This window comes from Ambystoma mexicanum (genome assembly GCF_040938575.1).
Source record: "Ambystoma mexicanum isolate Mex_15411 chromosome 12 unlocalized genomic scaffold, UKY_AmexF1_1 Mex_chr12_unloc.1, whole genome shotgun sequence".
NCBI classification, from domain to species: Eukaryota; Metazoa; Chordata; class Amphibia; order Caudata; family Ambystomatidae; genus Ambystoma; species Ambystoma mexicanum.
In genome coordinates, this window is record NW_027182322.1 from 7,818,335 (window position 1) to 7,829,397 (window position 11,063).

At 46.6% G+C, this 11,063-nt stretch overlaps 2 non-coding genes across 2 annotated transcripts; one reads left to right on the top strand and one right to left on the bottom strand.

Moving 5' to 3' along the window:
• The first annotated feature begins 7,759 nt into the window (after window positions 1-7,759).
• TRNAH-GUG (transfer RNA histidin (anticodon GUG)) lies at window positions 7,760-7,831 on the top strand. Its single transcript has one exon. It is a non-coding gene; the product is annotated as a tRNA-His (tRNA).
• A 2,407-nt stretch (window positions 7,832-10,238) lies between these two features.
• TRNAL-CAG (transfer RNA leucine (anticodon CAG)) lies at window positions 10,239-10,321 on the bottom strand. Its single transcript has one exon. It is a non-coding gene; the product is annotated as a tRNA-Leu (tRNA).
• Between the last annotated feature and the right edge of the window lie 742 nt (window positions 10,322-11,063).

The window sequence follows — 11,063 nt, forward strand, 5'->3', positions numbered from 1 at the left end:
ATACAGCCCTCCACCATACGCACCAACAGATAGTTCTCAAACAGGGATGGGGGCGACGGGCACGGTAGATTCAACCACAACGCAGGCAGGAACGGGGAGCGAAAGGAGGGCCTTGGGAAGTTTCGCAAACATAGGGCCAGATGAATAGATAGCAGCGGGGGACAGTAACAGGGGAAGAGGAGGACGCAGTGAGGAAGGTAAGCAAGGAAGAGATGGATCACACACAAACAGGGCATGAGGTAAGTAAAGGGAGAGAAGGGCGACTTTCACAAGAAGAGGAAGAGATGCTGGAGGAAAGGTTGGCAGAATTGAGGGACGTACGAAGCGCACTGATTAGACAGTTCGAGCAGGAAACATGGGAAAGACAGGAGGAAAAGAAAGCACATAAGGAAGAGAAGGCGAGAATGAAGGAACAGACAGAAGAAAGGAAGAAGGAAGAAGCGCGCATTAGGGCAATAGCAGAAAGTGTAGCACGTGCAGAGCACAGGGAGATGAGAAGGAGGGAGAAGGAGAGGGAAGAAAATGATAGGGAAATGGGACTGTGGAAAAAGACGATTATATCAGAAAGCACCCGGAAGTATGAAAAAGGGAAGGTTATAGAAAGCATACTAAAGAGGGAAGAGGGAAGATGGGGGAGAAAGGAAGAAGAGGAAAGGATATTAGCAAAGGTGAGCGCAGAAGTACTGGAAGAACTCCACAGGAAATGAGCGGAAATAGGTGGTGAGGTAGTGAAAAAGAAGAACGAAGGAAGACGAGACAGGAGAGTGGAACATGGAGAAAAAAAGTATACACGCCAGGACAAGGAAGTGGCAACAACATCAACACAGGGGGCTGCGGTTAAAGGAGGTGAGTACACAGACATGGACTTAATAGATTTAAGGACAGTGACTGTGGGTGTAAAACAAACAGAGTGGGGATTGACATTTCCTGATGGATTTTGCAGCGAGGAAGGTTTGTGCGACAGTGGAAGAGATGGAAATAGGGAGAGTTTAGATAAATTAAACATAACGCGCACTAACTGCGAGTCACCGTGGGCATGCGAGACACGGAGAGAACCAAATACAGGCGAAACAAAAATAAGAGAAGCGAACATTAAAACACCACGCCCACTAACACCAACAACTGTACACACTCCTTATGTCGGCAGACTTATGGACCTCCCAGGACACAGGCAGGAATAGCAAGCAAACACACCCATGATGGGGCAAGAGGGTAACAGGAGTGGAAGGAAGAATGTAGGAGGTGATAGAATAAACTACTGTAACATTGATAGCATTGAAGAGATAGCATTGAAGAGTTACCAAATATGGAGGAAGATGATGAATATACTAACATAACCCCACACAGGCGGACACCGGGTGAGGTGAGGGAATACACCTTAATGCCACTACTAGAGAGGGGAGGAGGTAGACCACAATATGTCCCCTGGAAGCATGCCGACAAGGAAAATATAAAATGCAGACTTCCATCTCTAAGTGGAGGAGCTGGGAAGTGGATATATGAGATGGAAAGCAAAACTGCGGGGCAAAGATTAGCGATGGGAGACGTGAAGGGGCTGCTAATTTACATACTGGGGATGGCGCTGATGACATTTGGAAGAGGGCGGGATTCCCAGGGGTAACAATAAGCAACACATCCGATGATGGAGCACCATTTGCCAACTGCAGACATGCGCACTGGCAGGCATTGAGGGTCCAATACCCAGACACATCAGACATAGGAGACATAACCTCACGCAAGATGAGTGAGAATGAAGATCCTGTTAATTACATCCAGGAGATTCAGGAGAAGTGGCGCTTGGAAACGCGGGAACCATGAGACAAAACACTAGCAATTTTCTACCACATACTAATACAAGGGCTCCCGGAGCAAGTACAAAGGCAGTTGAAGAAATTAGTGGGGATGGAAGCAAAAGCATGGCCAGAAATACAACTGACAATAGTGCACCACTGCAGGATGTGGCAGGAAAAGATGAAACAAAAAGAGGAAGATAGAAAGACAGAGGAAGCGAAATTGGTCCAAAAGAAATGATCTAAATATGCCATGGAAGGAGCACTGATGACAGCACCCGCACCCACGCAGGCCACAGTGACGCAAGACACAACATAACAACAGGTAGTATCATTGCAGCAAGCACAGATAATGACACAACAGATGCCTCCACCCCCACCATACACAGCGCACGCGGGAGGAGGTTATATGCAAATAGGAAATGGGTACTCAAATAACTACAGAGGGAGGGGCGGCCAAATGAGAGGGAGGGGCTATGGCCCAACCACACAACAACAAGGGGGAGGGTTCCGGGGTTACAATCAACAAGGACAGCAGGGGTACCAAGAAAACATGGGGGATTTCTATGGCAAGCACAGGAACCACCGACATGCTGGATATGTGGGATGGTGGGACACATGTCACGCACATGCAGAATGAGACCAGCACAGGCAGCTTGGGGAGAGCAAGGGCAGCAAGGGCCTATGGGGGAACAACAAGTTTACCAACAACAGCAAGAGACACAGCAACCACTACCACTACAAAAAGCACCGATGCCACAGCCCCAGCTACAATGACAAGCGTACACACAACAACCACAAATGCCACAACAACCACAACAACAGGCACTGCAAACAGAACAGCAACCACAACTACACATACAAACATACACGCAACCACAGCAGCAGACAATTGCAAAACAACAACAGGTCCAAAGAGTACAGCAGCTCACACAAATATGGCACAACGCAATAACATCGACTGACACACCTGTAACACAGACACAGCTGGGGAAGGTGACACTATTGGGACACAACCCTTACACGGGGAATGGACAATCACTATACCCACAATAGGACGGCCCACAGATGTGTTTGATATGTCCCATCCTATCAGTAACACCTAACCCTGCGGAGGAACCATGCATACAGGTGGCGATAGGTGACAAAACTTTTTCCTTCCTAGTTGACACATGGGCCGGTCATGCATAAGAGAGGGAAAGTTTAAATTGTCAGGCAAAGCTATGAACACTCAAGGATTCTCTGGGGCTCGAGAGTTGGTTCCCTTCACTGATAACATCTCCTTATCTGTAGGAGATCACAATATGTCTCTCCCACTGCTGTACTCAAAGGAATCACCAGTAAACATACTAGGTAGAGACATCATGAGCAGATTGAATATGACCATCTCCTTTACTGAAAAGGGAATAATATGCTCCACACCAGGCACTGCTCACAGCATGACAAATACTGCAGGCCTATTGCGGCAAAAGAGTGGCCAGGGCAGAACCAGTAGATGGAGACATCTTCCAATATGGGACAGACATGGCAATGGCATGGCTACCAGGAATTGAAGGAAAAATTTAGAGGAGACCAGCAGCTTACCTTTTTAGACCCGAAACACCAGCCAGTGAGAAGGAAGGGGCAACGATATCAGTGAGCATTGAGAGCATTGTAGCAACACCAGACTACATTGCAGTACAGGCCCAGGAAAGGGAAGGGAGAGCATGAAGAGCAGTAATAGCACTATCAGAGGGGTGCCGATTAACCCAGGTATCCGATGAGAAGCTCTTCTCGGACGATAATGGTGAGGGGGAGATGGTGTTTGAGATGAGCGTTCACATCTGGGTGACAGTGACATACAAAGAAGTAGCACAAAAGATGCCACTGGCGCTAGAGGCACTAGCCACTACGGCTGTGCCATTTTACGAGGAGGATCTGGCAGCAGTATCAGCATCTCTATGGACCACCAGTCCATATGATGTGGGCTGCATCAAAAGCATTGGAGGGGATAAAATAAAATTGAAAAAAGGAGCAATGCTGCCAAGAGTAAAGCAATACCCACTATCAAAAGAGCCAGATGAGGGGATATATGAAATAATAACAGCACTAATAAACAGAGGTATACTAGTACCATCAGAGTCTCCAAGCAGTACTGCTGTGTACCCGGTGCGCAAGGCTAAGGGAGGGTCCTGGCATTTCATCCAGGATTTAAGACCCCTCAACCACATTGTAGATGCAGAATACCCTATAGCTGCTAACCAGCCACTATACTATGTGGAATACCAGCGGAGGCGTCACGATTTACTGTGATTGACCTAAAAAATGCATTTTTCTCAATACCTCTGCACCTTGCCTCACAAGATTTGACAAGTTTCACATACCACAACACAAAATGGAAACACAAAAGGGTGCTCCAAGGGTACTGCGAGTCACCATCCATCTTTAACAGGGTGATACAAATGGATTTGGGTAACATTGACATTGAAAGCACAGTGCTGCACTATGTAGATGACATCATCATCTGCAGCACCACAGAAAAGAAATGTAGAAAAGACTCTGTCAAAATGTTAGCAGAAAAAGGGTACAAGGTAGACAAGGAGAAGTTGCAGTACTGCCAAGAACAAGTGCTCTACATAGGCCAGCTCATTTCACAACATGGAAGGAACATTGCACCCCAAAGGGCCGAGGCCATAACAAACAGACCACAGCCACAGACAATGTGAGAGAACTGAAGCAGTTTTTGGGCCTATGCAACTACTGCAGGGCATGGGTTTTTGACTACAGCTCATATATAGGACCACTGCTTGAGGCCCTTAGAGAAGCGCAGAGGGGGGAAAAGAAGTTGGGATGGACCAGGGAAATGACAGAGGCATTTCAGGAACTAAAACATGCCATATCCACAGCACCAGTACTGGCCACCCCAAATTATGAGGAACAATTTTTCATCTTTTCACATTGTAGCTCAGCAGTAATGAGGGCAGTACTGACACAAAAAACTAGCACGGGACAAAAACCAGTAGCATTCTACAGTGGACACCTGGACCCTGTAATGTTAGGTCACTTCCTGTGCGAACAGAGTCTGGCCGCCGCAGCTTTTGCGGTAGAAAAATCATCCTCAATAACAATGGGCTGCCCAACCACACTGTAAGTGGAACATGCCCTTTTTGCAATCCTGAACAAACCAAAATCAACCTTGACCACCAAAAGGGCATCAGGGTATGAAATAATCTTGTCCAGACCAGAGTTAAAAATTGTGAGGTGCAGCAACTTGAACCCAGTGAGGTTTATAGCAGAGGTAGTAGAAGAAGGCAACTACGCTCATGACTGCACACAGGCCATTGAAATGTACTCCAACACGAGAAAAGTTGAGGAAAACGCCCTAGAGGGGGGGAAATAATGTACATTGATGGGTCCTCAACAATTGACCAGAGTGATGGGGTACGCAGAACAGGAGCAGTAGTGGTGAGACTGAGAGAGGATTGGACCTATGTCCCAGTAAAATGCGTCCAGTTACCACAACACTACTCAGCCCAAGCAGCAGAATTAGTGGCCCTAATTTTAACGCTGAAGGAAAGCAATGACAAAAGAGTAACCATATATTCTGACAGCGCATACATCACATCAACAGTACACTCTGGATTCATTAAGTGGCAGCGAAGAGGGTTCAGAAGAGCAGATGGCACCCCAGTGCAACCTGCTCTACTACTCGCTGAACTAATTCAAGTAATTGAAGACCCCAAAGAAATAGCCTTAGTGAAGTGTCAGGCCCATACAAACGGGGATGACCCCATTTCCAAAGGTAACGAAACAGCAGACGCACATGATAAATTATTGATGCCAGAGAGAATATTAAAGAAAAAATGATGCTTATGGATTACACACCCAATGACCTCCAGCACACTGATCCCAACCAGCTCGGACTGGCCTATAGCGCAATAGGCCCATGGCCGACCCACAAACACAAAATGCTGGTGTGGGCCATTTCCTTTGGTCAAAGTGGCCCGCTTTTTTGGCCAATGTGGGCCAGTTTGATGAGTTAATTCACTCTGTGGCTAGTAGTTTTGACCAGTGTTGCTGGATAAATATTCTTTAGCGTGCACAATTTGCATCACACATTACCACAAAACTCTCCCTTGGGTATCATTCAAACAGTGTCACAAAAGGAATGATTTGCAATTTGCAATTGTGGGTCACTTTTTCATTGGTGCCTCGTGGTCCAGTGGGATTGCTGGTCGAGGATCGAACGATCCTCGAGCAGTAATCTACTTGTGGGAGGGCTTGTTGGAAATGGGAGGGTCTGCCCTTACCAATGAGCCCTCCCCCATGCAACCAGGCAGGAAATGCCAGAGCAGCACAAAAAAAACGTGACTGCTATATTTACATGCTGAAGCCGTTAGGCCGTTAGGCTTCAGCATGTTGATATCAATTCCTGATGACGTCAGCGCATGTAGCGTGCGCCAACGTCATCACGGCCACCCCCGGCCCCCAGGCACGGAAGGGGAAGTCATCCCCTTCACTGCCTGGGGATCGGGGAGAGGGGAGATGCAACGGGGGGGGCATCTTCACCCACAAACCCCAAAGGTAACTGCTAAAAAGAACGAAGTATCTCGTCCTCAGCACTGCAAATGTGCTGAGGATGAGATACCTCATCCTTAGCACTTAAGGGGTTAAAGTGAGTGGACAAGGCACATGCACAAGGCACACCTGGGAGGGAGTGCTGGTAAACCCTGAGGGTAGCTTGTGGGAGAGATACACTTGCCTGATTTTGCTAGGAGGGTGCAGCTGATATTCAGGGAGATGGGTGACACACCAATCAGTGTCTGTCTCCTAAAGTGAGTGGACGAGAGACATGTCGTCGGATGAGAACTGTGAGCAAGACCAGGTGGAGATGGGAATCCCTAGGGACAGCTTTTTTGGGAAAGACATGCTTGCCTGGTTTCACTGAGAGGGCACAATGGAGATTTGAGTGGGTGGAATACAGACCAGTCAGTGTTAGTCTCTTAAAGCGAATACACAAGAACAGTGACCTCCCAACATTGCACCGTTTGAAGTACCGCAGGGGGCGATTTTACCTCCATCTCTTTTTAATCTTTATATGGAGCCCTTAGTTAACATTGGGGCTCATTACGAGTTTGCTGGTATATGGTAAAAGTGCCAGTGATTCTGGTTAACAGGACTTTTTAGCCTTCTGGCCAATTACGAGTTGGCAGTAATGCCGTTTCCGGTATTACCGGCCCTGGCACAACCACCTCTGGAAATACCGGCGCTAGTAAAATCAGAAGGCTGCGAACTCCAGCTGGAAACTGTGATCACTGCCTGTATTCTTTCTGGAACTCCAGCGCCTCTCCATCCCAGCCTCAATATTCTTTCCGCAACCACCCTCCCAATGCCAGCCCGCCACCCCTCTTCATAGGTCCCATGCAACCCCACTTACCCCCTCTCCTCCCGGCCTCTTTATCTCCATCACCTGCCTACTGCCGTGGCAAAGGGACGTTTTCCCTCTTCTGTTTTTATGGTGGTGGCCATCGGGAGATTTGGCACGTGCAATTGGCAAAGAGCACTTCTTCTGTGCAAAAAAATAAATGTACTATTAGCACCCCAGAGGGAGCCCCTGCGGTTCTTATAGGGAGAACAACTCCGCAATGGAAGGTGACAGGGTCAATAACAGCTCTAAACCCTCAGAAGACCATCACTGCTCTCACACTTTCCTGCTCTCAGGCTGGCGGGCCATTATCGGCCCTGGCTGCCGCACCATTGCCAGGTTTGTGTAACTATATTATTTCTAATTGGCTCCACTTTGATGACTTTCATTTGGATTCTGACTTGATTATTGAGATCTTAAATAAGTGACTGGGGATCAGGTGTCCACTTATTCTCATGGATAACATCACAACCAACCTTTAATTCAAACATGAGTCATGACATCACAGATGGAGTACAGCTTATGATAGAGGTGGAACGTAACGTTGTAGCAGCCCAAGTAGCTCGCCGTGATCGTATAGTGGTTAGTACTCTGCGTTGTGGCCGCAGCAACCTCGGTTCGAATCCGAGTCACGGCATTGCGGTGAGGCAATGTCACGGCAGTTGGGCAGATATTTTAGAATTTCCATTAATACATTGGCAATCTCTGTGGAGGACTGAAACAATTCGATATGTCCTGTTACTGTTATGAACCTTTTGTTTCTTTAATGCTCTTTGCACACTTTTCATCGGGTGACTGTAATGTATTTCAACCAAATCTAATTAAGAGCGCATTATGTGGTGACATTTGCAGTACATGAAACATTATAACACTGCCATTTACGTCAATAACCATTAGCTTGATTAAGACATATGTATTGCAGCGACAGTATTTCCCAGTTACAAATGGGAATAAAAACAACATCCGCGAGGGATTGAACCAACGACATTTAACTGATGTTGCCAATGGAGCGCTTTACAGAGAGCGGGAAGTCTCGCCTTTACAGACATACGCTGATGATAATACAGATGTTTAAATAAACAGGCATATCTGTGGACTTGTGGTCTTTCTACATTGGGACTCATAGTCTAGTCCTAGGCTATTGTAGGCACTGGCGTATCTTTTAGTGGAATGAGAGGCATTCTGTAGTCGCGTGAAAGGACCTTTCAAGTCAATCTGATCTGTATTGTCCTGTGAAAAAAAGCGTTCTTAGACACAGTGAGGAATTTCTGGGGATAATGGGAAAATCATTTCCAACTAAATGACAGGAATTTCTTAGTCCAATCATGAGGTTTGCTAGGCTTTTTTATACTGTGGCGGAAAGAGAGAGAGTATAACAGTCATTATAAATAAAGGGTCAAGGAAGTGACAGTTTATGGAAGGAACAATTGCACATAGTTGTAGAATGTGGTCAGGAGGAGGAAAATGTGCTTACACATATGAAACATTAGAAGGTAGACATTATGGAAGCACATATATTTCTTTATTTTTATGGTATTTGGGGAGAGGGGGTTAATATAGCACGTCCAATGTGGAAAAGTGCTTTCCATAGCACCTTGCAGGTGGGCGACATCTAGAGCTGTGCAGTAGCCACCCATGCCCCAGACGTCAAAGAGAACAAGAAGTTACACATGTTGGAAGTGAGGGTGAGACATTGAGGAGATATGATCCCCGTATGAAGCCGAGAGAAGGAGGAGGCGTGAACGTGCATCCATGTATGCAGGCGAGAAGGGAAGGAGCATTGGTCATGCATCCCTGCATGAGGGTGAGACAGGGAGGAGATATGATCCCCGTATGAAGCCGAGAGAAGGAGGAGGCGTGAACGTGCATCCATGTATGCGGGCGAGACAGGAAGGAGCGTTGGTCATGCATCCCTGCATGAGGGTGAGACAGGGAGGAGATATGATCCCCGTATGAAGCCGAGAGAAGGAGGAGGCGTGAACGTGCATCCATGTATGCAGGCGAGAAGAGAAGGAGCATTGGTCATGCATCCCTGCATGAGGGTGAGACAGGGAGGAGATATGATCCCCGTATGAAGCCGAGAGAACGAGGAGGCGTGAATGTGCATCCATTTATGCGGGCGAGACAGGAAGGAGCATTGGTAATGCATCCCTTTTTGAGGGAGTGATAAGGAGTCATCATGAACATGCATCCCTTTATAAGGACATAACGTGGAGGACGCATGAACATGAATGCCTGAATGAGGGCTAAACAAGGAGTCATCAGGAATATGCATGCCTGTATGACAACAATACAGGGAGGAGACATACACATTGCATCCCTGTATGAGAGTGTGACAGGAAGGAGACATTACATTGCATCCCTGAATTAGGACGTGAGAAGGAGGAGACATTAACATGCATGCCTGAATGAGGGCTAGACAAAGACTTATCATGAACATGCATGTCTTCATGAAGACCACACAGGGAGGAGATATAAACATACATACCTTTATGGAGGAGAGACAGGGAAGAGACACCAACATGCCTCGCTGTATGATGCGGATAAAGGAAGGACACAGGACCATGCATCCCGGAATGCGGATGAGAAAGGTGCTTGTTTGCATATCACACATGGTATGTACTCTTAAACTGCCTTATCCACCTGCTGGCTATAGCATGAACTGCAGTTCAATGCATGCGTCTCACCGTGACCCTCATGACCCTTTTGACAATAATGTGCACTGCGCCTACTAGCTGGAAGATACATACACCTAAAAAGAGTGGGAGACATCCTTTTGGTGACACTAATATATAAAAGACATCACTTCACACCGGCAGTAGAACTAGAATGTTGTAAAAGTGAAAGGTCTTAAGACATTTAACATTTTATGAACGTGATGATAAATCGTATTTTAAGGATAACGCGTTTGAAATGACAGAAAGTGAAATGTTTCTTTTGCTTAACTGGGATTAGTGAAAAATTACTTTCGGGTCTTATCTCATGAGGTAAGTGTAAGGAAATGTGCTAGAAACTAAATAATTGTAGTATTGTGACAAAATATATGTCAGAAGTGGGATTCGAACCCCCGCCTCCAGAGGAGACTGCGACCTGAACGCAGCGCCTTAGACCACTCGGCCATCCTGACAGTCGGAAGCGATGCTTGCAAGATATCTTCATGAGTTCGTGTTCACTGTCAGTACCTGTCAGGACCTGTTAATCTTCTGAATTGAAATGTGCCACCTCAACCTGCCAGATGCAGTGGTGTTAAGGGGGGCCCATAACAAAGAAAACATAATCACTTTTTTTAAAGTGGTGAGTTGGGGTGTCAGTTCCATGCTGGCTGCTCTTCTTTGTTCTGCCACGCAGAGGCAAATACACTTGTCTTGTAATAATCTGCAGCTACTCACACACTCCCTCCATTGCTTTATCTAGAATTTCTCCACATACAGAACCTTTGAGGTCAGGCTGCTGCTGATATGAACATATTCATTAAGGATGCATCAGTATTCACAAACTAAAGGATTTGCCACTTTATGCCAAAGACAGACCTCTTTAAAGGTGTCAATTTATCAGAGACGTGCTACCCTGCTTTCAGCTCTTTGGTGTCAGGCAGTGAAGATGCTTGGAGATCATTGAAGTTCATGGTGGGGCTCATATTATGCACCCTGAATGATAAAACCAGGGAAATCACCTATAAGACGTCACATTATGAAACTTCTCCATTATAATCTGTGCATTCCACAGCTTCCTCAGATAGCCCCCAAGATCCTGCTCGCATCTTCCGCTTGGCCTGAAATCACCCACGAGAAAGAGGAAGGGGACAACTAGAACCAACATGTTGATTTGCATAAACCAAAGATCATTTTGGGAATATTGACCACACATGT